Below are 26,530 nucleotides of genomic sequence, written 5' to 3' on the forward strand. Positions count from 1 at the left end.
CCCTAGGTTCGGGGAGGGGATCCGAACCCCGTCCTCCCTATTCTGTATCTTGGGTAAACAGTATGGGGGCTATTTTAGGCTGCCATTGCCCTTGGCTGGGGCGGGGTTGTTTCTTCTTGGGGCATTCTCGTATCCAAATGGCCTTTTTCTTTACAATAGACGCATTGACCTTTATCTAAGTGCCGCCTGGGAGGGTGTATTGTTTGAATGCCTTCTGGGGGTGGCTGTTCTTTCTGGACTATAGCGGCCAGGACTTTAGTCATTTTCTCTGTGACTTTGATCTGTCTCTCTTCTGGGGCGTCCCTGTTGTTGTAGACCCGTTGTGCTATATGGAGCAGATCCTGGATCTGTTTACCTTCTAAATCCTCTAGCCTTTGGAGTTTTTTTTTAATGTCAGGAGCTGCTTGATTTACAAAGGACATAACTACAGCAGCCTGGTTTTCAGGGACTTCTGGATCCATGGGAGTAAACTGCCTAAAGGCTTCCATTAATCTCTCTAAGTAAGCAGCTGCCTTTCCCTGTACGACCGAATATACCTTAGCCAAATTGGTGGGCTTGCGAGCTTCAGCCCGGAGACCCGCCATCAGAGTCTGGCGATAAATGAGTAGCCTTCCCCTACCTTCTGCCGTGTTGTAGTCCCATTCGTCCTGTGGAGGTCTGGTTAGGGGGAAAGCCACATTAATGAGGTCAGGGTTAGATGTCGGCCGACCGTCGTCTCCAGGAACCAGCTTTCTTGCTTCTAATTGGATCCTCTCTCGCTCCTCTGTGGTGAACAGGATGCGGAGGAGCTGCTGACAGTCATCCCAGGTGGGCTGGTGGGTGAACATGACACTGTCTAAAAGAGCTATTAGATCTTTAGGGTTATCAGAGAATCGAGCGCTCTGCGTTTTCCAGTTGTAAAGGTCACTAGTGGAAAAGGGCCAATACTGGAGTCGGGGGTTGCCTGTTTCATCGGGGGGTCCTATTTCCCGCAGGGGTAGGGCCACAGTGGAGTCGGGGAGACGAGGGTTTGGCTCACGCTGGGTGCGCCCGCGGGTTCGGCTGGCTGGCCTCCCGCGGTTGGTTTCATTTTCAATGGGGCTCGGCGCAGTTGCTGCCTCCCGTCCTCCTGGTTCCCGCGCAGCTGCCGCTTCCCGTCCTCCCGGTTCCCCTAGGGGGGCAACTAGCGGGGCGACTGGTGGGGCGGCTGCCGCGGGCAGGGCCTGGGGTGCCAGGGGAGGGGGATGATAGGGTGGAGGGTCTAGGGATAGTAGGTCCTGACTACCGGGCAATATGGGATACAAGGGCGCGGCTGGCGTCCTTGATTTTGGGGGACCTGCAGGCTGCATGGCAAGGACCTTACATGTTCCCGAGGATAGGAAGGGGGCCAACCAAGGGGGTGGATTTTCCACTAAACTCCGCCATACAAGAATGTAGGGAATTTGATCCGGGTGTCCCTCGCGACCCGGTAGAAAAATCTTTGATTTCACCTTAGCAATTATAGGGAGGCAGAAAGTTCATTCGGTTGGCCATCCAACGCCGAAGGGTTGGCCATTCGGAGCAGCAGAGGGTTATTAATTTTCCCCGCCGGATGTCTAAACTCAAATTCTGTCCTCTGGTTTTAACATCCCTGAAGTTAGCAATGAGGAGAGAAAGAGGAGTGCTTTGAGATTGGCCCATCTGTATCCTGGAGGTGGAGGAAAGGATTAAAAGGAGAAACAGTAAAGTTATGAGGATTTCTGGCTGGGCCAGGCCAGGTCGCCTGTGAAAGAGAAGGAGTTTAACACTTAAAACACCGATCGCTAGCGCGTTTCGGGTGTTTGCCACCCGAACAGAAAAATTCCGATGGGCCCAAAAAGGTGCCCCAGACGGGTGCCAGTGGACGTCTCCTACTGGACCCGACCGACTGCCCTATAGCGCGTCCGCCTGGGCCGTGTCAGTCACCGATACAGATCCCGCGCGGGAGAGCCAGAAACGGACAGAGCCAGAAACGAACAAACAGAAACGGACAGAACCAGAAATGAACAAACAGAAACGGACAGAGCCGGCTCACTCACCGATCGGTCTCAGGGACGACCCGCTGACTTGGGGTCTGGTGGGTTTGGGGGGATCCCGGGCGAGCCCCCAGATGATATGCCCCGATTCGAGAGACCCCCCGAAAACAAACCACCAGAGTCCAGAATCAAAGCCAAGCGGCAAGGGTCGTTTATTGCAGGTTCGAACCCGGTCCTCCGCGCACTCGTTGCCGGTGACGCTAAGAGGCCCCGAGTAAGGATCTTACAGCTTCTTTTATAGACAGGCACAAGTTAGGGATATTTTTTAGAGGTTACAGAGCTGTTGTTGGTTAACATTTAAATTTGAACGCTCAGAAGAACTTGATTGGTTCCCGCCTTTATATCAAAGCAGCCTGCCTTACTTCTAGGGCAAAGCGAATATAACAGCAGTAAGGAGTCAGGGGCAATGCAGCTGTCACCTAGACAGCAATCTCCCAGTAATTGGCAGCAAGCTCCCACTCCCTTTCTGTGCCAATCTGGACAAATCTGTTTCTGATATTGTTACGGAACCAGGCTGGAACGCAGGCGGAAAAACCAAGCGGCGCTCGGAGATCTTGGTGGATCGGAGATTTAACACTGGCGGGCACAGAGGAGACCGTTTCTCCAAAGATCTGAGCGCTGAATGCAAGTGGGAAGGGTAATTTGTAGCTGTCAGCTTCCATATCTGTGGGGGTTTCTGCGCACGTGGCAAACAGGGCAAGAAGAACCTGGAAGAGGGGTCTCTAAGGTAGAGACCAGAGCTTGTTTTAGTCCATCGGCCATCTTATGGTGTAAAACTTTAATCATTTTCCCAACAGTATCACTGAGGAAACATTGTCATCTTCTTACTGAGAAGATGGTGCTTGGCAGGCTGTGGTTGGCATGACAATGGTCACCCTGCTGAGACCTTCCCCCCCCCCTGCTGCCTGAAATGCCTGCATTTTGCCTATGCACAGTGCAATCCCTGAGCTGGTCTGCCAAGAAAAAGATCAATCAGAGTGTACAAGACCAGAGCCCCGTTCCACACACTTGTTAGCTGTGAGCCAACACCACCATCACCTAATTACCACTGCCTCTATCCATTGAAGGAAAGGGCTGGAAAAAAGGTGATGGCCAAAAGACTCCTTGACCTATCTGAGGTAAGAATGTACATAGCTTGTAGGCAGGGCTCTCAGATTTAGCGTGATAAAGTTTTGGGGGATGATGGTGGGGTTTGTGGGGTTCAGAGCTGATGGCCAGGAAAGAATTCTTGAAGAATTCTTTGGTGACAAAAAGGTGATTTTATTAAAGCAGTGGGACAGGACCTGTGAGCAGGAAATGCTGCCTGCACTGGGGTTGTGAAGACTGACTGGTTATATACTTTGTGCTTTGGGAAGGTAAAGTCCAAAGGGAAGTTTCCAAGGAGGATTTTATATGCTAAAGACTCACAGATCACTGGAGGCATAGCTATTGTCAAGCTAAGGTTGTTTTTCCCCTCTAGCAAAGCATTAACATTAAGACAGTAAGGAGTTCCTGGAGAAACATTTTACTCTGCCAGCCTCAAATATTTGTCAATTAGCTGCAGCTTACAGGGAAATTCAAATTTAATCTTTTTAATGTTTATTTTTTGAGTGACAGAGAGAGAGAGAGAGAGAGAGAGAGAGAGAGAATGAGTGGGGGAGGGGCAGAGAGAGAGAGAGGGAGACACAGAATCTGAAGCAGGCCCCAGGCTCTGAGCTGTCATCCCAGAGCCCCACATGGGGCTGGAACTCAGGAACTGTGAGATCATGACCTGAGCCCAAATCACGAGTCAGCCGCTTAACCCACTGAACTACCCAGGCGCCCCATCCCTTGCTGTTTTTCTAATTATATCTTGGTTCCCGCCAGGCACATTGGGCCTGTCAAGAACTCAGTGAAAAACCAGGGATTGTTGGAAAACTCCCATGCTCCCTGCTCCCATGCTACCTGAAAGCAATCAGCTTCTGATATACAAAAGGATCCATTGACCTGTCACTGATGACTTGGTGCTCGAAAGGCTGGAGTTGGCATGGTAATAGTTATCATGAGGGAGCATGAGGCAGGCTGGGGGGTAAAGTGCAAGCTGGCATCCCCTGCCACCCCGGGGGGAGGGGGTGACATCCCTTGGACACTTCTGGTTACCCAAGAACAAAGGAAAAGGGGCTTAAGTCCTTGCCGTGGTAATGTGAGAAACAAAAGCGAATGAAAAATTAAATTCCCTTGCTGCATATAGCCCATTGACAAGTCCTTGAAACCAGCAGAGTGACCTCCCTCTAGGAGCTCAGCTGCCTGGATAATGGCACTTTGCCGGGGGCAAAAGAGAACTTTAGCTTAACATTACCCAAACCTCATGGACCCTGTAAGTCAACTTCCTTTATCTCAACTGCCCCAAGACATATGCTGGCAATCATACTCCAAGCCTCTGATATACATCTAAAAGGTCTCATGACTGAAGTTTTATTAAAAGGTAATAAATGGTGTTTCCCTAGAAACAGCTAGCTGGAAACCTTGCTTCCAAAATTCCTGAGAGACTCACTCTATCCCTGACCTCCTGCAAACCTAAGGGTGTAAAATGGTGAGCTACCCACCAGGACCCCAGTGCAGCTCTTCCATGCATTAATAAAATTACCTTTTTGCACCAAAGACGTCTTCAAGAATTCTTTCTTGGTCGTCGGCTCTGGATCACCCCACCATCATTCCAAAACGTCATCATTTTGGTGTCCAAATGTGGGGCTTCGAGTCTTTTCATCTGGACTCTGTGCTTCGGTGCAAATATTGTGGGTATGCTTTCTCTTTACTCCTTTCCCCTCATTTCAGGGGATTTTTGAGGAGTATGGTCTTATTGGAACACTTTCATGTGGATTGCTCAGACTGCAATCCTCTAGCCTGTGGCTACTCTACCAGGAGGAGAAAGCCTGGTTTTTGGTTGGAAGATAGAACCTTGGCCAGAGTGGTAGTAAGATCTAGAAACTTGATGCCCTCTCTTTATTCCTGTCCTTATATAAAGTTGTCTGTCTTGGGCAGGGGACATTCACCTAAGTGACTAGCATGGCTGCCAATCCTAAGACTCCCGTGTGAAGTTCCCTCCTCATTGGTCTAACGTGATCCCCTCCACATCTCTGGTCTAGCCCCTTCTGGCCACGAGACCTCCATGAGAGCTGGCGGAAACCAGTACCCCACTGAATTAAAACCCAACTGGGTGCCATTTCCTAGGGAAGTTGTCTATAAAGACTATATGGGTTGGAATGTCGCTTAGATCATGACGGATTTCTGTCTTTACTGTTTTCTATCAATGTCCTCTACTAACTACTACTTACAATTGGGGAATTCCCCATTGTCAAACTTTTCTAGTGTTTTCCACGGGTTCAAAATGGCAGTTTCTTCTCTGCCTTGTCAGCAAGGCAGACTCAGGTCCATATGTCAGGCACTCATCTGTACTCTAGAATGCAACAGGGAAGCGGGGGGATGCTAGCATCCCTCCTTCAGGAGCCCTTAGTCAGCTGGTTGGTGGTCATAGCGATTTTGTTCGAGGAATGCCTCGGGTCACATTGACACCTCAGGAACCTCTGACATATCCTGTGCATTGGGACGCTACTGGGGAGTCGGGATGGAGTCTAGGGGTAGTGGACCTTCTCTCTCTCTCTCCTTTTATCTCTAGGTGGAACATGGGAGCTCCTGTTTGGTCCCCAAGGATTCTCCCTTGGGATGCCTTCTTAACCCACCGGAAACAATTTGGATTGCAAAATGTAGAAAGGACTGATCCTGTAACAGTGCCTGACCTTAGTAAACAGGGGAAATGGACAGAGGTTACCCTAGGTCCAGGCCTTCACGGCTACCCGGACCCAGGGGCCTCTTAAAGAATGTGTTTGGTCAGTAACCAGGCCAGTAAGCTCCCTCTTGATATATTGAATGACCGATGTCTAGACAGGCCTCCTGATACAACTCAGTCGCTGAAGGAAACACAGGCCATCCCTGAAAAGGGGACACTGACTCTTTCTCTCTGTTATTCTGCCTAATAGATGTGAGGGCCTCTCCCTCATTCATTTCCTGTGTTAAGGGCTATAATTGGAGCCAACTGTGCTTAGTCTACTTCAAGACAGGGACTTTAAGGAATATTCCCAAACAGCTGCCAAGATTCCACTTGTTTTGGGGAAATTCCCTGTCTTCTCCGGCCTGACGTGAACTGCCTAATTCCACTTTGGTGGAACAAAAGACATGGCGTCTGCTCCTCTGTCCCAGCTGACAAGGTTAGAACTGGGAAATTTTCCTTCTCTGCCTTCTGCCGGCACCTCACCTCTTCTGCCTTCCCCTTCCCCTTCCCCTCCTCCTGTTTCTGCACAACGGTGGGTGTGGCATACATAACTGGTTCCTACACCATCCTCAGTGCCTCAGGCACCTTTGGCTCCTCTTCCCACCCTAAATGTCAAGGAGCAAAGAGCACCCCGTTGGCCCACCCACTTCAGAACCCACTGGCACCCCAGGTAAAAACTGATAATGGGAAACAAATGGATTGTCTTTTAAGTGGACTAGGAGAAACAATTTGGTGCTTTATGCACCACTTAAGCTAATTTAAGTTTGTTGTTTTAATTAAGATAGACCTGTCTTTAGAGTTATCAGCATTAAATTTGAAACTTTTATTCTACCAAGGCTTACTAAAGGTCAAGTGAGCTCATTTTATCTCGGTTGCAATCTGTTAGCAAAACGAGGACTTGATATAATGGTTAATTTTGACTGTCTCAAAGTGATCATGGGTAATTGTTAAGATAGCTTTCAAAGTCTTTGGTAACCTGAAACTTTAAAGTTTTGCTTTAAAGTTTGCGTGACCAATGAGATGACATTTATGGGACATCTAGGTCTTTTCCAAATAGAATGCAATGCAAAACTGATTACTGAACAGAGGTTTGTGCTTTTAACTTCTTACTGCAGAGAAACTAGGGCTATTGGGGTCTATTGGAAAACATGCTTTGTGCTTAACTGATTCATGAATTTTCCCTCTAAAGATTTCTGGTGTAAACAGTCACCAACTGGTTACTAAGTTTTCATTGGAGACAAAGGTTTCTAGCAGTTAAAACTCTGCTAAGTGTAGTTAAGGCTGATGGAAATAAGGAAAGCAACTCTGTATGTAGGAAAGTAGGAGGTATGTAAGGAAGATATACGGAATGGGAATACATTTTTCGTTGAGGGTAAAAGAAAGCAATTTTGTGCTAAATCAGATAGGTTGTTTGGAGAGAAATGGCTTTGGACAAAATCTGAAGGCAAAGGAAAGTTGTAGAAGGTTTGTGAAAGGAAATCTTCAAAAAGGAATTCTATGCGAGGTAAGGATGGACTGAGGTTGCCATGGATGGATTTTAACACTACATGGGTGTAAGGTTAAAAGTCTGCTTTTCTCCCTTTTGGAAAGACAAAGTTTTCTTGGATTGTTGATCTGCTCTTGATAAGAAAATGTAAACAAAGTTTTGTTTTGTTTTGTTTTGTTTTGTTTCTCTTTTGTCTGCCAGGAAAACCAAAGCTTTAGGTTTCCTCTTTATGAAGTCTTTGATTACTTAAAGTTAAAACTTCTCAATGGTAAAGGAGCTAGGTTTTGCTAACAACTATATAATGCTACATACTTTATTTGCCTTTGGAATCTCTTATTGCCATCTTGGTTACATAAATAATTTAAAGTTTAAGATTTGTAATGATCTGTAATCCTATTTATTTTTTTTTTAATTTTTTTTTCAACGTTTATTTATTTTTGGGACAGAGAGAGACAGAGCATGAACGGGGGAGGGGCAGAGAGAGAGGGAGACACAGAATCGGAAACAGGCTCCAGGCTCTGAGCCATCAGCCCAGAGCCTGACGCGGGGCTCGAACTCACGGACCGCGAGATTGTGACCTGGCTGAAGTCGGACGCTTAACCGACTGCGCCACCCAGGCGCCCCCTGTAATCCTATTTAGAATGTTCTCCATCACTTCCTAAGGTTTGAACAAACTTTCTCAAGATTTCAATTGTAAATGAAGTCTTTTTGACCAATTAGGACTTTTTATGTGGTATGCTAAGTTACTTGGAGAAGCATTGTCAAACAATGGTAAACCTTAGGTTCTATTGCTTGGGTAAATTCTGTAACCGCTCAGAGATACATGCAATTCCTAAAGATTTAATTTTTTTCTGCTAAGGTCCTCCCTTGATATTCTGATTATCAAAGTGTTATGCGCCACAGAAATAACTGAATTCCCTTGTCAATTGCGTCATAATGAACTCACATCAGATATTTAACAATGTCCATTTCTGAGATTTCATCATTTATAATTGCTTTTATTCTCTCACAAAACATACTTAATCTTCTAGGAGATTCACAAAAAAAAAAAAAAAGGACTTTTAGGGCAAATAGAGGTTTTGAAGTCTTTCAGATTCAATTCTTACCCAGATGAGCAAGAATTTCAACAACTAAAAAGCTGCATTCAAACTGAACAAGAATTAGGAACATGGGACTAAATGAATTGAGGAAGATTATAGTTTTGTGATTCTTGTTGGAAATATTGCTGGCTCTCTCATGTTTGCTCTTCCAGATTAAGGAAACGTTCTCTTCAGATATCTATAATATACAGAGATGTCATCAAATATTCACTTGTAAACTGAAGCATTGAACTTTTCTCTCTACCTAAACCCTCTGAAATTCAAACACTCTCAGTGAGTATTCTTTCTTTCATGGCCATTGTAGTTATTTTCATAAGTGCAGTAAGAATCTTCTCCTTTTAACAGGACACCATTGGAAATACTCATTATTTTATGAAGGCTTTGACTGGAATGTCCTATCTGAGAGAGAGACATGCATAGACTCAGAAATGACCCCACAGCTTTAAGGAACTGAGGTTGACTTTATGAAACATGGAGCCAATAAAGCCCCTTGGAAATGTTGGCCGCATACCTTGCTTACACAGTTCCCAGCAGCCTCACCAGGTGAGTAAAGAATGTCATTTCCTGGCAGGTGCAGGAACCTCAGGATATCTTGGGGACCTCGTGAAGAGGAATTCGCCCAATTCCACAGGTATTGCAGGCCCGTCTGATGGGAAGTAGTTGGCTTAGCTTCTGGCCTGGAGAGGCTACAGAAATTCAGCCTGAAGATTCTTTATAAAGGCTTCCAGCAAAGCAAACTTTAAAAGATCCTTCCTTATGATCAATTACTATTCTTGCCGAGCTTATGTAAAATAATTAGGCCAAGTTTGGTAAGACTGGACATATTTTACAAGTGAATTCATCTTGATTTGGCTATCTCTGGAAATGAGGGTTTTTAGAGAGAAAAATAATGCACATTTATGGATGCTAAATCCTAGTTGTCTTTAAATGTTTGCCTAGACAACTTGAAGTAAACTTGAGGGATCCTGTCACAATAGCACAGGTTACCCTGTGGGGATAGTAATAGGACCCCATGGGTATATTATTTAAACAACTGGAAAGTGGGATGGATTCCCCCAACAACTGTAGGCAAGGACTCTTATCACTGTAGACCTATCAAGAGATAAAGACGATAGTGCTTTATTATTTGCTTGAGTCTGGGTTAATTCATAAATCTCTAAGTATGCAAACCATGTCCAACCTAAACCTGATCTGACAGTTACTAGAAACCCACCCCATATAAACCCCAAAGACCTGGTTTGTTCAAGGTATGGGAAGTCTCATGCAACAGGGGACTTAACTCCAAAATGAAAGGGCCCTCACTGGGTCATATTATATACTCCCACTGCAGTAAGTGAGAAGGGCATTCTTCATGGACTCCTGTATCTAAATAAAACCTGTACCCCCTTTACAGGAATTCAATGAGCAAAATAATGTGCCTTCTTATTCCCGGGAACCTGTGTAAGACCTCAAACCTCTATTATGATGGTTGTACCTTTCTTTTTCACTTTACTTTCCCAATTTATAATAACAGTTCCTTCTTACGACGGGCCATTCAGAGGATCACCACAGACATTTGAGTTACAAACTGGAAAGACCAATCTGACTCCTGCTGCCTTTCCCCACTCCCATCAGAGGATGCTTCAAGCCTGACATCTAAAAACCCCACTGGCAGCACTGGTAGGCACTGGGTTGGTAATTTGCTCTAACAAAATGCTGTGTATACATCCCAGATTACCACAAAAATATTTCTGGATTTCTGACTGACATGAATACTTAAATTGGTGCTTTAAACAATCCCTCTATTACCCAGCAAAAAAAAAAAAAAAAAAAAAAAAAAAAAAAAAAAAGAGAGAGAGAGAAAACTACAGGCCAACATCCCTGATGAATATGGATGCAAAAATTCTCAATAAGATACTAGCAAATCGAATTCAACAGCATATAAAAAGAATTATTCACCATGATCAAGTGGGATTCATTCCTGGGATGCAGGGCTGGTTCAACATCCACAAATCACTCAATGTGATACATCACATTAATAAAAGAAAACATAAGAACCATATGATCCTGTCAATTGATGTAGAAAAAGCATTTGACAAAATTCAGCATCCTTTCTTAATAAAAACCCTCGAGAAAGTCGGAATAGAAGGAACATACTTAAACATCATAAAAGCCATTTATGAAAAGCCCACAACGAATATCATCCTCAATGGGGAAAAGCTGAGAGCTTTCCCCCTGAGATAAGGAACACGACAGGGATGTCCACTCTCACCGCTGTTGTTTAGCATAGGGTTGGAAGTGCTAGCATCAACAATCAGACAACAAAAGGAAATCAAAGGCATCAAAGTTGGCAAAGATGAAGTCAAGCTTTCACTTTTGGCAGATGACATGATATTATACATGGAAAACCCGATAGACCCCACCACCATCTGCTAGAACTGATACATGAATTCTGCAAAGTCGCAGGATACAAAATCAATGTACAGAAATCACTTGCATTCTTATACACTAATAATGAAGCAACAGAAAGACAAATAAAGAAACTGATCCCATTCACAATTGCACCAAGAAGCATAAAATACCTAGGAATAAACCTAACCAAAGATGTCAAAGATCTGTATGCTGAAAACTATAGAAAGCTTATGAAGGAAATTGAAGAAGATACAAAGAAATGGAAAAACATTCCGTGCTCATGGATTGGAAGAATAAATATGTTTAAAATGTCAATACTCCCCAAAGCTATCTGCACATTCAATGCAACCCCAATCAAAATGGCACCAGCATTCTTCTCGAAGCTAGAACAAGCAATACCAAAATTTGTATGGAACCACAAAAGACCCCAAATAGCCAAAGCAATATTGAAGAAGAAGACCAAAGTGGGACACATCACAAACCCAGACTTTAGCCTCTACTACAAAACTGTAATCATCACGACAGCATGGTATTGGCATAAAAACAGACACATAGACCAATGGAATAGAGACTCCAGAATTGGACCCACAAAAGTATGGCCAACTTATCTTTGACAAAGCAAGAAAGAATATCTCATGGAAAAATGACAGTCTCTTTAACAAATGGTGCTGGGAGAACTGGACAGCAACATGCAGAATGATGAAACTACACCACTTTCTTACACCACTCACAAAAATAAACTCAAAATGGATAAAAGACCTGAATGTGAGACAGGAAACCATCAAAACCTTAGAGGAGAAAGCAGGAAAAAACCTCTCTGACCTCAGCCGCAGCAATTTCTTACTCACCACATCTCCAAAGGCAAGGGAATTAAAAGCAAAAATAAACTATTGGGACCTCATGAAGATAAAAAGCTTCTGCACTACAAAGGAAACAATCAACAAAACTAAAAGGCAACCAACGGAATGGGAAAAGATATTTGCAAATGACATATCGGACAAAGGGCTAGTATCCAACATCCACAAAGAACTCACCAAACTCCACACCCGAAAAACAAATAATCCAGTGAAGAAATGGGCAGAAATCACGAATAGACACTTCTCTAAAGAAGACATCCAGGTGGCCAACAGGCACATGAAAAGATGCTCGACGTCACTCCTCATCAAGGAAATACAAATCAAAACCACACTGAGATACCACCTCACGCCAGTGAGAGTGGCCAAAATGAACAAATCAGGAGACTATAGATGCTGGCGAGGGTGTGGAGAAACGGGAACCCTCTTGCACTGTTGGTGGGAATGCAAACTGGTGCAGCCGCTCAGGAAAACAGTGTGGCAGTTCCTCAAAAAGTTAAAAATAGACCTACCCTATGACCCAGCAATAGCACTGCTAGGAATTTACCCAAGGGATACAGGAGTGCTCATGCATAGGGACACATGTACCCCAATGTTTATAGCAGCACTTTCAACAATAACCAAATTATGGAAAGAGCCTAAATGTCCATCAACTGATGAATGGATAAAGAAACTGTGGTTTATATACACAATGGAATACTACTTGGCAATGAGAAAGAATGAAGTATGGCCTTTTGGAGCAACGTGGATGGAACTGGAGAGTGTGATGCTAAGTGAAATAAGCCATACAGAGAAAGACAGATACCATATGGTTTCACTCTTATGTGGATCCTGAGAAACTTAACAGAAGACCATGAGGGAGGGGAAGGAAAAAAAAAAAAAGGTTAGAGAGGGAGAGAGCCAAACCATAAGAGACTCTTAAAAACTGAGAATAAACTGAGGGTTGATGGGGGTGTGGGAGGGAGGGTAGGGTAGGTGATGGGCATTGAGGAGGGCACCTGTTGGGGATGAGCACTGGGTGTTGTATGGAAACCAATTTGACAATAAATTTCATATTAAAAAAAATAATCCCTCTCTTTCCTTTAGTGATTGACTAAACTCCTGGACTGGAGGATTTTTGTCAACTAACCAAAGGACTTTTCTTGGGGCTTCTCTCTTGTTATTCTAATTACGTTTTGCTGTTTTCTCCCATGCCTCTCTGCCTGGTGCCAAGACTCCATCACTACAATGACTTCAAGTCAACAGATGAGCCTTGCTACTTAAGAAGGCCCACCTTGGATTCGGTGGCCTTCACCTTTTGTAACTCTTCTATATGTTCTCCAGCAGACCAACAGTGACCTGTATAGGTAGGGAAAACTCTACGCCCCTACTCAGCAGAAAGAAGCTACAGAAGATGAGACCTTCCATCTTCATCAACCTTAAAGATTTAAGGGTCATCATTGCTCAGGGGGCATATGATGAGGGAGCATGAGTCCGGCTGAGGGGTAAAGCACAAGCTAGCCCCGCCCCCCACCCCGGGTGTGATCTGAGTATTATTCCTTGGACACTCTTGACTACCCAAGAACAAAGAAAAGGGGCTTAAGTGTTTGCCATGGTAATGTGGGAAACTAAGGCAAAGGAAAAATTAAATTCCCTTACTGCCTATATCCCATTGACAAGTCCCTGAAACGGGCAGAGTGACCTCCCTCTAGGAGCCCAGCTGCCTCAATGATGACACTTTTCTAGGGGCAAAAGAGAACCTTAGCTTAACATTACCCCAACCTCGAGGACCCTGTAGCTCAACTTCTTTTATTTCAACTGCCCCAAGGTATATGCTGGCAATCATACTCCAAGCTTATGGCCCCCCCGATATACATCTAATGGGTCTCGTGACTGAGGTTTTATTAAATGGTAATAAATGGCATTTCCCTAGCAACAGCTAGCCCCTCAAGGTCCCAAAAACCTTGCTTCCAAAGTTCCTTAGAAACATACTCTATCCTGACCCCCTGCCAACCCGAGGGTATATAATAATGAGTTACCCGTCAGGACCCCAGTGCAGTTCTTCCCGCACATGGGTCCTGACCCCATGATTTAATAAAATCACCTTTTTTTGCACCAAAGATGTCTTCAAGAAATCTTTCTTGGTCGTCGGCTCTGGACCACCCCCACCATCAGCCCCAAACGTCACCAGTTCGACAGCAGAACTCCAACCACTGGCTGCTACAGATGCCTTCATTATGAAGAGCAGACAGTTCACCCATTTGCAGTCTTCTTCAGGACCTGCTATGTGCAGGAAACAGCCCATTCAAGGACTAGTGCACCAGAGCCACTTTCCAAATACCTGAGTGTAAGCCACAAGCCAGAACCTGATAACTATGAGTCATTACTGGCCTCAAAGGACAGGGCAAAAAAAGCCGGTGCCAGAAACTTTCCACCTCTTTCTGAAGGACACAGTGCAGGAGGTTTCCCTTGGTTCTAGCCCACACATTGTTCTTACTCCTGAGGCAATCATCTTGCCAGGAGATTGTGCTAGTCGCTTCATTTTTTGCTCTATCGCATTCTCTTCTGTTAAGACAGAGCTTTGGCCTTCTCCGTATCCTGTTGCTCTTTTCCAACAAAATTCTCCCTGTTGTCCATTCAGGGACAGTGTCTCAGAGCCATTTTTTTCTACTTTTAACTTGGGTGTCAGGCCATATTCTTGTCAGTCCAGGATACGTTGGGCCACAGAGTCCCTCAAAAATTGCCTTTCAGTACTGTGTTGACAAAGGTAAGCCCAGGGCATTTCAAAGTGCCCAGCAGGAATGCTCGTGTGTGGTCAGGGTCACTGATATTGGAGGGAGCTATCTTCACTCTGGGACAAGGGGACCGTGGGGCTAGACATTTCATTCTCAGCTTGATCCCATTCTCAGATGAAATGAAAACCTTTGGCCCTGTGTGTAGCCATTCCAATTCCCTGGCTGTATTGGTAACTATGTCTTGGGTCCCGGGCAAGGGCAATGAGGCTGTCACCCACATAGTGAGTGCCCAGCCATTCCTGATGAGCTCTGACTCTGGTCTGTGCTAACCAAGAGCAATCAGTTTCTGATATCCCAAAGGAAAGATTGCCTTCCTGGGAGTACTTGGTGTATGGCTGGCTGATATAAGAAATGATGGTTAGCCAACTTGTTTCCCTCCCTGGCCATTAAAGATACTTTCACTTTGAAGAGGAGTTGGTTCACCCAGGTGCAGTATTCTTGATGACCTGCTTAGCACAGAAAGAGACCATTCAAGAACTACTGCACCACAGCCCAGTTTCAAACACTTGAGAATTAGCCCAGAGCACAAACCTGCTACCTTTGAATCACCGCTGCCTCTATCCACTGATAGGATGGGAAGGGAAAACAGTGAATTCCAGAAACTTTCCCTCTCTTTCTGAAGAACACAGGCATCTTTCCTTCAGGCTCCCACTGTAGATGATGGAGGTTTCCCTTTGCCGTAGCCCATATGTGTTTCTTATATATGTGTTTCTTATTCCTGAGACCGTCAGCTTGCCAGGGGATTGTACTAGTCATTTCATCCTCAGATTTACCCCATTCTCATCTCTCATAAGGAACATTGTCCCTCGGTGTATCTATTTCTGTCCTTTTACTCTTCTTTTAACCTTTCTTTTATTTTTGGAGGGAGAGAGAGAGAGAAGAGGGAGGCAGCACACAAGCAGGGGAGGGGCAGAGAGAGATGGACGGAGGATCCAAAGCAGGCTCTGCGTTGACAGCAGAGAACCTGCCCCACCTGCTGTGGGGCTTGAGCTTGCGAACCACGAGATCATCATCTGAGCCAACCTCAGATGCTTAACTGACTGAGCCACCCAGGCATCTCATCCTTTTCCTCTTTTTAAAACCAGATCCTCCCATGGGCCAATCAGGGCCCTAGGAGAAATTCCTTATGATTTTAATTGGGGATTCTGGACAAGTTCTTGTGGCAACAGAATAGGTTGGGCCACTCCGCGCGCAGTGCACCAGGCTAGTCGAAACGCCGGGAAAGCTTCGAGCCCGACTCCCGGGTCACCTGCCCCTGCGCCCAGCCCTGCCTTCAGGGGAGCCCCAGGGCTGCCCGTGGTCACTGGGGACCACGCACCGGGCTCCGGGGCAGTCACGTGGTCAGCGGAGGCGGCCTGGTCTTCCTCACCTGCATCCCGGGAACTTGGACAGCCACCGGCCTGGATCCCTGAGGTTTGCTCCCTGATATCCAAGGACAATTTGGTACCAAGAGAAAACACTGGAGATCTCGTGCTTAGTGAAGAAAAAGTACAAAGGCAACACTAGGTTGATCCTGGGAAGATGGCGGCGTAGGAGGACGCTGGGCTCACCGTGCGTCCTGCTGATCACTTAGATTCCACCTACACCTGCCTAAATAACCCAGAAAACCGCCAGAAGACTAGCAGAAAGGAGTCTCCGGAGCCAAGCGCAGAAGAGAGGCCCACGGAAGAGGGTAGGAAGGGCGGCGAGGCAGTGCGCACTACACGGACTGGCGGGAGGGAGCCGGGGTGGAGGGGCGGCCCGCCGGCCAAGCAGAGCCCCCCGAGTCTGGCTTACAAAAGCAGAGGGACCTGACAGAGTGTGCTCCGACAGCGAGCGGGACTTGACATCTGGAAGGTCATAAGCTAACAGCTCTGCTTGGGGAACGGGAGGGCTGGAGGACAACGGGAGGGAGAGTTCTTGAGCCCCGGACGACAGAGCTCAGCTTGGCGGGGAACAAAGGCGCTCGCCAGCGCCATCTCCCTCGCCCATCCCCCAGCCAAAATCCCAAAGGGAACCAGTTCCTGCCAGGGAACTTGCTTGCACGAAGCAAACACCGAACGCTGTGCTTCTGCGGATCCATCCCTCCGGCCAGGTCTGACTCCCTCCTGGTGCGGGAGGGCCCCTCCCAAAGCGGATCTCCAAAGGAAAAGCCAGCTGAGCCTGCCCCTCCCACCCCTGTGCACCTTGCCAATCCACCCCAGCTAATATGCCAGATCCCCAGCACCACAGGCCTGGCAGTGTGCAAGTAACCCAGATGGGCCACGCCACCCCACAGTGAATCCTGCCCCTAAGAGAGGGGAAGAGAAGGCACACACCAGTCTGACTGTGGCCCCAGCGGTGGGACATCAGGTCTGACTGCGGCCCTGCCCACCAATGCAAGTTATTCAAGACAGCACAGGGGAAGTGCCCCGCAGTCCCGCACCACTCCAGGGAGTATCCAAAATGACCAAACGGAAGAATTCCCCTCAGAAAAACGTCCAGGAAATAACAACAGCTAACGAACTGATCAAAAATGATTTAAACAATATAACAGAAAGTGAATTTAGAATAGTAGTCATAAAATTAATCGCTGGGCTTGAAAACAGTATAAAGGACAGCAGAGAATCTCTTGCTACAGAGATCAAGGGACTAAAGAACAGCCAGGAGGAGCTAAAAAATGCTATCAATGAACAGCAAAATAAAATGGAGACAACTACGGCTTGGATTGAAGAGGCAGAGGAGAGAATAGGTGAACTAGAAGATAAAATTATAAAAAAAGAAGAAGCTGAGAAAAAGAGAGATAAAAAAATCCAGGAGTATGAGGGGAAAATTAGAGAACTAAGTGATGCACTAAAGAGAAATACTATACGCATAATTGGTATTCCAGAGGAGGAAGAGAGAGGGAAAGGTGCTGAAGGTGTACTTGAAGAAATCATAGCTGAGAACTTCCCGGATCTGGGGAAGGAAAAAGGCATTGAAATCCAAGAGGCACAGAGAACTCCCTTCAGACGGAACTTGAATCGATCTTCTGCACGACATATCATAGTGAAACTGGCAAAATACAAGGATAAAGAGAAAATTCTGAAAGCAGCCAGAGATAAACGTGCTCTAACATATAAAGGGAGGCCTATAAGACTCGTGACCGATTTCTCTACTGAAACGTGGCAGGCCAGAAAGGAATGGCAAGAGATCTTCAATGTGATGAAGAGAAAAAAAATATGCAGCCAAGAATCCTTTATCCAGCAAGTCTGTCATTTAGAATAGAGGGAGAGATAAAGGTCTTCCCAAACAAACAAAAACTGAAGGAATTCGTCACCACTAAACCAGCCCTACAAGAGATCCTAAGGGGGATCCTGTGAGACAAAGTACCAGAGACATCGCTACAAGCATGAAACCTACGGACATCACAATGACTCTAAACCCGTATCTTTCTATAGTAACACTGAATGTAAATGGACTAAATGCGCCAACCAAAAGACATAGGGTATCAGAATGGATAAAAACACAAGACCCATCTATTTTCTGTCTACAAGAGACTCATTTTAGACCTGAGGGCACCTTCTGATTGAGAGTGAGGGGATGGAGAACTATTTATCATGCCACTGGAAGTCAAAAGAAAGCTGGAGTAGCCGTACTTATATCAGACCTACTAGACTTTAAATTCAAGGCTGTAACAAGAAATGAAGAAGGGCATTATATAATAATCACAGGGTCTATCCATCAGGAAGAGCTAACAATTATAAAATGTCTATGCGCCAAATACAGGAGCCCCCAAATATATAAAACAATTACTCACAAACATAAGCAACCTTATTGATAAGAATGTGGTAATTGCAGGGACTTTAACACTCCACTTACAGAAATGGATAGATCATCTAGACACACGGTCAATAAAGAAGCAAGGGCCCTGAATGATACCTTGGATCAGATGGACTTGATAGATATTCAGAGCTCTGCATCCGAAAGCAACAGAATATACTTTCTTATCGAGTGCACATGGAACATTCTCCAAGATAGATCACATACTGGGTCACAAAACAGCCCTTCATAAGTATACAAGAATTGAGATCATACCATGCATACTTTCAGACCACAATGCTATGAAGCTTGAAATCAACCACAGGAAAAAGTCTCGAAAACCTCCAAAAGCATGGAGGTTAAAGAACACCCTACTAAAGAATGAATGGGTCAACCAGGCAATTAGAGAAGAAATTTAAAAAATATATGGAAACAAACGAAAATGAAAATACAACAATCCAAACGCTTTGGGACGCAGCGAAGGCAGTCCTGAGAGGAAAATACATTGCAATCCAGGCCTATCTCAAGAAACAAGAAAGATCCCAAATACAAAATCTAACAGCACACCAAAAGGAAATAGAAGCAGAACAGCAAAGACACCCGAAACCCAGCAGAAGAAGAGAAATAATAAAGTTCAGAGCAGAAATAAACAATATAGAATCTAAAACATTGTAGAGCAGATCAACGAAACCAAGAGTTGGTTTTTTGAAAAAATAAACAAAATTGATAAACCTCTAGCCAGGCTTCTCAAAAAGAAAAGCGAGATGACCCAAATAGATAAAATCATGAATGAAAATGGAATGATTACAACCAATCCCTCAGAGATACAAGCAATTATCAGGGAATACTAGGAAAATTTATATGTGAACAAACTGGACAACCTGGAAGAAATGGACAAATCCTAAACACCCACACACTTCCAAAACTCAATCAGGAGGAAATAGAAAGCTTGAACAGACCTATAACCAGGGAAGAAATTGAATCAGTCATCAAAAATCTCCCAACAAATAAGTGTCCAGGACCAGATGGCTTCCCAGGGGAGTTCTACCAGACGTCTAAAGCAGAGATAATACCTATCCTTCTCAAGCTATTCCAAGAAATAGAAAGGGAAGGAAAACTTCCAGACTCATTCTATGAAGCCAGTATTACATTGATTCCTAATCCAGACAGAGACCCAGTAAAAAAAGAGAACTACAGGCCTATATCCCTGATGAATATGGATGCAAAAAATTCTGAATAAGATACTAGCAAATCGAATTCAACAGCTTATAAAAAGAATTATTCACCATGATCAAGTGGGATTCATTCCTGGGATGCAGGGCTGGTTCAACATTCGCAAATCAATCAATGTGATACATCACATTAATTAAAGAAAACATAAGAACCACAGGATCCTGTCAATCGATGCAGAAAAGACCTTTTACAAAATTCAGCAACCTTTCTTAAGAAAAACTCTCGAGAAAGTCGGGATAGAAGGAACATACATGTGTTGTGCATGGTGCATGTGGGTAATACAGACATGGTGTATATGTGGTGTCCAGTGGGGTGTGTGTGGTGTTTGTGTGGTTATGTCTAGTTTGTGTATGTCAATTATGTGTGGAAGTTTGTGTAGAATATGTGTATGGTGAGTGTGGTTTGTATGTCATATGTGTGTTTTATGTGTAGTGTGTGTATGCGGCACATGTGGTGGTGTGTGGTATCTGTATGGAAAGGATTGGTGAATGTGAGGCATGTGTGTGTGATATATGTGTGCCATGTATGTGTTTAAATTGTGGTGCATGTGGTGTGTGGGGTAAATTTTTCTTGTTCTTTTTGGTGTGGATCTTGTATGTTTAATATATGTGTGTCAATGTGTGTTATATGTGCTCTGAGTGTGGTGTCTGCTTGTCTTGTATGTGTACATTACATGTGTGTTTTTCTGTGTGCTGTATGTTGTAAATGGGCAGTGTGTGTGTCATGTGTTGTATATGGATGTGTTGTTTATGTGTGTTTTTTGGGCTTTGTGTGTGGAGTGTCTGTTGGCATTGGTTCAGGTGGTTGTTCTGATTTATATGTGACCTGTACATTATTATATTTCTATTGCTGTGTGCTGTGCATGTGTGTGATACATGTGTTGTGTATGACTATTTTAGCTATCTTCTGTTTGGGCCAAGTATCTGTGTGCGTGTTGTTTATGTGTGGTTTCTGAGTGATTTTTGAATGCTGTAGGTATGTGTGTGGAATAAGCGTAGTGAGTATGTCGTGTCTGTGGGGTGGGCTGTGATTGTGGCAGGCTTTGTGTTTGTGTAATATATATATATATATATATATATATATACACATATAAAATGTGTGGTGTATGTGTTGTTTGTGTGTGTGGTAAAAGTTTGGTGTGTATGGAGGGTGTAGTATGTCTGTTGTGTGTATATTATACATGGGGTTTACATTTGGCATATGTGTGTTGTGTGTAATTTATATGTACATTGAGTGTGGCATCTGAATGACCATGGTGGTGGGCTCCATGGTGTGCATTGCTTTTGTGTTTTGTGATAGTGTTTCTTGCTTGTGTTGTGTGTGGGGGGAGTGGGTACAGTCTCTGTGGTGTGTATGTAGTACGTGTTGTGTCTGATGTGTAAGTGGTGTGTGTGTGGGGTATTTGTCAAATGTGAGTAGTGTTGCATGTATGTGTATGCATTTTATGTGTGGGGGTTGTGTAGTGCATGTGTCTTTTATGTGTCTTTTTGTGTGTATTACAGGTATGATCTGTGAATGGTATATGGGCCATGTGTGTGATTATGGGTGGTGTGGCAGGGCTGTAAGTGTTGTGGGTTGTTCTGCATGTGGTAGATGTGTGTGGCTTATTTTCCTTATGGTAGTGTGGCATGTGTAGTTGTGTGGGGTGTATGCATTGTGTGTGTGCTTTCTGTGCAACATGGGTGTATGTTCTCAGGATATATTTGAAAAGTGTTGTGCATGATTGGAGTGGGTATAATATCTGTGGTCTGTGTCTGATGTCAATGTCGTATGTGTGTCTGTGTTTAGAATGAGTCCTTATGTGTGGTATATGTGAGACATTTATGTGCTCTACAGGGTGTCTATGGTATGTAAGTTGTGTGTGTGTGCGTGGTGTATGTGTTGTGTGTGCATGTGTTGTATGTGTGTGAGAGTGTGGCATATCTGTGGAATGTGTGTGGACTAGTTTTGATGTGTTTGTGGTGTATGTATGGCTGGTTTGTGTGCACTATGTATGTTGGCATGTATGGTGTATGTGAGTGGATCTATGTAAATATGTGGCTATTGTGTGGTGAGTGTGGGTGTGTGTGTGAATATTGTTAGTATGTGGTTATTTTGTGGTGAATGTGTGGTGTGTTTGTGGTATCTCTGTGTGGTGTAAGTATGTTATATTTGACATGTGTGAGGTGTGTGTTTGTGTGTGTGGAATATGTGGTGTACATATTTTGATGGTGGGATATGTACTGTGTGTAGGCTATGTGTTGTGGTTTGTGGTCTATAAGCAGATTGTGTGTTTGGTATATATGTTTGTTGTGTGTCATGTGAAGGCAGACTATGTGGTGTGTGTGTGGTATGTGCCTGGTGTAAGGGTTCTCATTCTGGTGTGTGCGTGTGTGTGTAATATGTTTGTGTGAAATGTAAGTGTGGTGTGTGTGTTATATGTGTGGTGTGTCTAGGTACATGTATGATATGTGTGTGGTAATGTTATTGTGTAAGTTGTACATGCAGAGTAAGTGTTCTGAATGTGGTTGTTGTGTGACATATGTGTGATGTGTCTGTGTGATATATCTTGTTTGGTGTATGTGTGGTATGTGGGTGTATTTGTTTATGTGTGGTATCTGTTTGGACTGGTTGTGGGAAGAGTGTTTTTGTGTGTTTTATATGTATGATATGTGTGGTGTATGTGTGGCTTTGTGTGATTATGGTATTTGTGTGTTGTGTGGGTTCTGTGTGGTGTGTCAGCAGTATCCAGGTGGTTTGTGTGGGTTCATGTGTGATGTATATCTGGTATATGAGTTGTAATTATGGCATATCTCTGGTGTGCTTGTTCTCCCTGTGTAGAGGGTGTTTATGTGGTATTTGTGTGGCATGCATGTTGTATGTGTTGTTTTTGTTGTATGTGTTGTTTATGTGTGTAGTATATGTGTAGTATGTGTGTTTGTGTGTGTTATATGTATTGTGCATGGTTGTGTGTGGTGTTGATGTTTGTTATACCAATTTGCTGTTGTGAATTGTGCATAGTATTTGTGTGGTGTGTATTTGGTGTGTATCTGTGGTGTTTGTGTGTTTATATATCTCATGAATATTTGGTATATATGTGGTATGTGTTGTGTATGTACTATGTGTGCTATTTTTCCAGTGAGAATGTGCAATAATTGCTGAAGGTGCAGTAGAATATGGAGTAGGTGTGTGGTATACATTGGTGTGTCTCTGGTATATGTAAGGTATGCCTGTGTGTGCGCTGTGTGTGTGGTGTGTATGAGTGAGAGTGTGTGTAAAATGCGTGTGCTGTATATGTGATGTATGATTGATATGAAAGGTGGTGTGTCATGTATGCCTGGTGTGTGTGTGGTGTCTATGTGATGTAGGTTAGGTATAAGTCTGGTGAGTGTGTGATGTGTGTGTGTTTCTATGCAACCTAGTGTGGTATGAGCAGCACATTTGTGGTGTGTGTATGTGTGTGTGTTGTATATAAGGATTGTCTATGGTGTGTGTGGTGTGCATATGTTATATTTGCAGTGCATGTGTGGTGCGGTGTATGTAGTGTGTGTGTGTGTGTGTTTGTGTAATTTAGGATTTTCAAGTGCTTGTTGTGTATGTACTTTGTGTGGTGTTTAGTATAAGTGTCATCACATGATGTGTATGTGTCTGTTATGTGCAGCATATGAGTGGTGTCAGTATTGGGGATAGGTGGTGTAAGTGTAGCTTGTGTGAAGTATGTGTTATATGTGTTGGGTGGTGTTTTTGTGTGTTATTTGTGATGTGTGTCATATATATTTCTGGTGGTATGCAGCATATGGGTGGTGGGGTGGAGTGGAGGTGGTGGGAGTGTGTGCTGTTTGAAGATTGTGGCATTGTGGGTGTTGTGTTATATGTCTATATGTATTACATGCTTAGTGAATGTGTGGTAGATGTGTACTGTGCCTGTAATAAATGTGTGGTGTGTGGGGAGCATATTCAGTAAATGTGTGGTGGGCTTGTTGGTGTGGTATAAATATATGGTATATGTGGTATGCGTGATGTGTGTGTGTCATGTGTGGTACATGTGTGGTGTGCGTGTGGTGTGTGGGTTTATGATATATGTGTAATGCTGTTTGGTGATACTGTTATCTGTTCCTTGTGTGTGGTGTATATGTTATATATCTGTGGTGTGTGTGTGTGCATGGTGTGTTTTTGAATCATATGTTTGTAAGTGTTATGCATATAGGGTGTGTGTGGTATGTGTACAGGAAATTGTGATTTGGGGCGCCTGGGTGGCTCAGTCGGTTAAGCGGCCGACTTCAGCTCAGGTCATGATCTCACGGTCCGTGAGTTCGAGCCCCGCGTTGGGCTCTGTGCTGACAGCTCAGAGCCTGGAGCCCATTTCAGATTCTGTGTCTCCCTCTCTCTCTGACCCTCCCCTGCTCATGCTCTGTCTCTCTCTGTCTCAAAAATAAATAAACGTTAAAAAAAAATTAAAAAAAAAAAGGAAATTGTGATTTATATATTGTGTGTCTAAGGTGTATATTTGGTGTGAGTATGCCCTATATCTATACTGTATGTGTGGTTTCAATCTGTTTTCTCCGTGTGTTGTATATTCAACATGTGTATGTGGTACAGTGTGGTATGTGTGATGTGTGTTGTTTGTAATGCATGTGTTGTGTTTTTACTTGATATATGTGTTGTTGGTATATTTTTTATGTGTGTGTGTTTGTGTGATATGTTTGGTGTGTGGGTAGTGTTTGAGTGGTGGCTGTGAGTGTGTGTGGTAGAAGTGTTGTGTGTGATGTTCATTGAGTTTGTGTGGTTGTTATATGTATGGTTGTTGGTTTATGTATGTTTGGTGTTTGTGGTCTGAGTGTGATGTGTGTGTGATATGTGTAGTATATGTGTTCTATGTGGTGTGTGTTTAATGTATATCTGGTGAGTGTGTGGTGAGGTATGAGTTTGGTGGTGTGTATTGTATGTGTACAGGTACTAAATGTATGGTGTATATATGGTATATATGTGGTATGTCTGTAATATATGTGTGATATTTGTGTGTTGAAGGTCTGGTTTATTTGTTGGCATGCTATATAATTGTGTATGTGTTGTGGGTGTGACATGTGATACACATGTTTCATGTGTGTTGTATAGGTAGATTTTGCATTTGTGGTATCTATGCTGTGTGTGTGTGTAGGTGTGTAGTACAGAATTATGGTATATGTGGACTGTGTGTAGGTTGTATTTGTTACGTGTGTGGTGTATGGGTGGCGTGTGTGTAGTTATGTGGTTTATAAGCAGTAGGTCTCAGGGGTATGTGTGTTGTGTGTATTTCTGTGAGTGGTATATGTGAAGTTGGTGTGCGGAATGTGTGTTGTGTATATACTGTGGTATATGAATGGAGTTTGGTCTATGTGATTTATATTTTGTGTATTTGTGTTGTGTATGTTACATGTAAATTGGTTGTGTACTGTATATGTGACATGTGTCCTTATGTGATTTAAGAACAATATAAGAAGGAACATATGTGAGTTCTACGTATGACGTGTGAATGTGTGTGCTACTTTAGGTATGTTGTGGTTTGTTTTTATGTGTGTTATATTTTTGATGTTTATGTGTTATGTATGCACTGTGTGAGGTTTATGTATGGGGATTATATTGTATAAATGGTATGTATGTGGTGTGTGTTTGGTGTGTAGATCTTACTGGGTGTTGGCTACATGTTTGTTATTGTATGGTTTATGTGAAACAAGATGTTAGCTTGGTGTGTTAGTTGAAAGAAAGTTTCTCCACAGTGTTGTTTCACAGAGTTGAGTATATGGCACTTTCCATACAGTTCCCTACATAGGTTTTCAAACATTTCTAACATAATGCAAGAGAAGGTAATTCAAAGAGTGTCTCTACATAGTGGTGTTTCACAAAATGCAGTGTAGGGCACTTTCCTTATATTTCCCTGCATAGGTTTTCCAAACACGTCTTTATTGAAACAAGAATTTAGTTGAAAGAGGTTTTCTCCACAGTGTTCTTTCACAGAGTTGAACATAGAACACTTTCCTTATACTTCCCTACATAGATTTTCCAAAACTTCTACTTTAGTTAAGCAAGATGTGAGTTGAAATATGGTTTGTCCACAGTGTTCTTTCACACATTTGAGTATATAACACTAATTGTTTGCCACAGAGATTCTCAAACATTTCTAAATTAGTGACACATAATTTTGGTGGAAAGATTGCTTCTCCACAGTGTAGTTTTTTTTTTACTGTGTTGTTGATTTATTTTTTATTTTTTATTTTGTTTGTTTTAATATGAAATTTGTTGTCAAATTGGTTTCCATACAACACCCAGTGCTCATCACAAAAGGTGAGCCCATCAACCACCCTTCCCTCCCTCCCACCCCCCATCAACCTCATTTTGTGCTTAGTTTTTAAGACTCTCTTATGCTCTGGCTCTCGCTCTCTCTAAACCCTTTTTTTTCTTCCCCTCCCCATGGTCTTCTGTCAAGTTTCTCAGGATCCACATAAGAGTGAAAACAGTTTGTATTTGTCTTTCTCTGTATGACTTATTTCACTTAGCATAACACTCTCCAGTTCCATCCACATTGCCACAAAAGGGCATATTTCATTTTTTCTCATTGCCACGTAGTACTCCATTGTGTATATAAACTGCAATTTCTTTATCCATTCATCAGTTTAAGGACATTTAGGCTCTTTCCATAATTTAGCTATTGTTGAAAGTGCTGCTATAAACATTGGGGTACATGTGCCCCTATGCATGAGCACTCCTATATCCCTTGGGTCAGTTCCTAGCAGTGCTATTGCTGGGTCATAGGGTAGGTCTATTTTTAATTTTTTGAGGAACCTCCACACTGTTTTCCAGAGTGGCTGCACCAATTTGCATTCCCACCAACAGTGCAAGAGTGTTCTCATTTCTCCACATCCTCTCCAGGAGCATCTATAGTCTCCTGATTTGTTCATTTTGGCCACTCTGACTGCCGTGAGGTGATATCTGAGTATGGTTTTGATTTGTATTTCCCTGATGAGGAGCGATGTTGAGCATCTTTTCATGTGCCTGTTGGCCATCTGGATGTCTTCTTTAGAGAAGTGTCTATTCATGTTTTCTGCCCATTTCTTCACTGGATTATTTGTTTTCCAGGTGTGGAATTTGGTGAGCTCT

Source organism: Felis catus, chromosome X (genome assembly GCF_018350175.1).
Source record: "Felis catus isolate Fca126 chromosome X, F.catus_Fca126_mat1.0, whole genome shotgun sequence".
NCBI lineage: Eukaryota > Metazoa > Chordata > Mammalia > Carnivora > Felidae > Felis > Felis catus.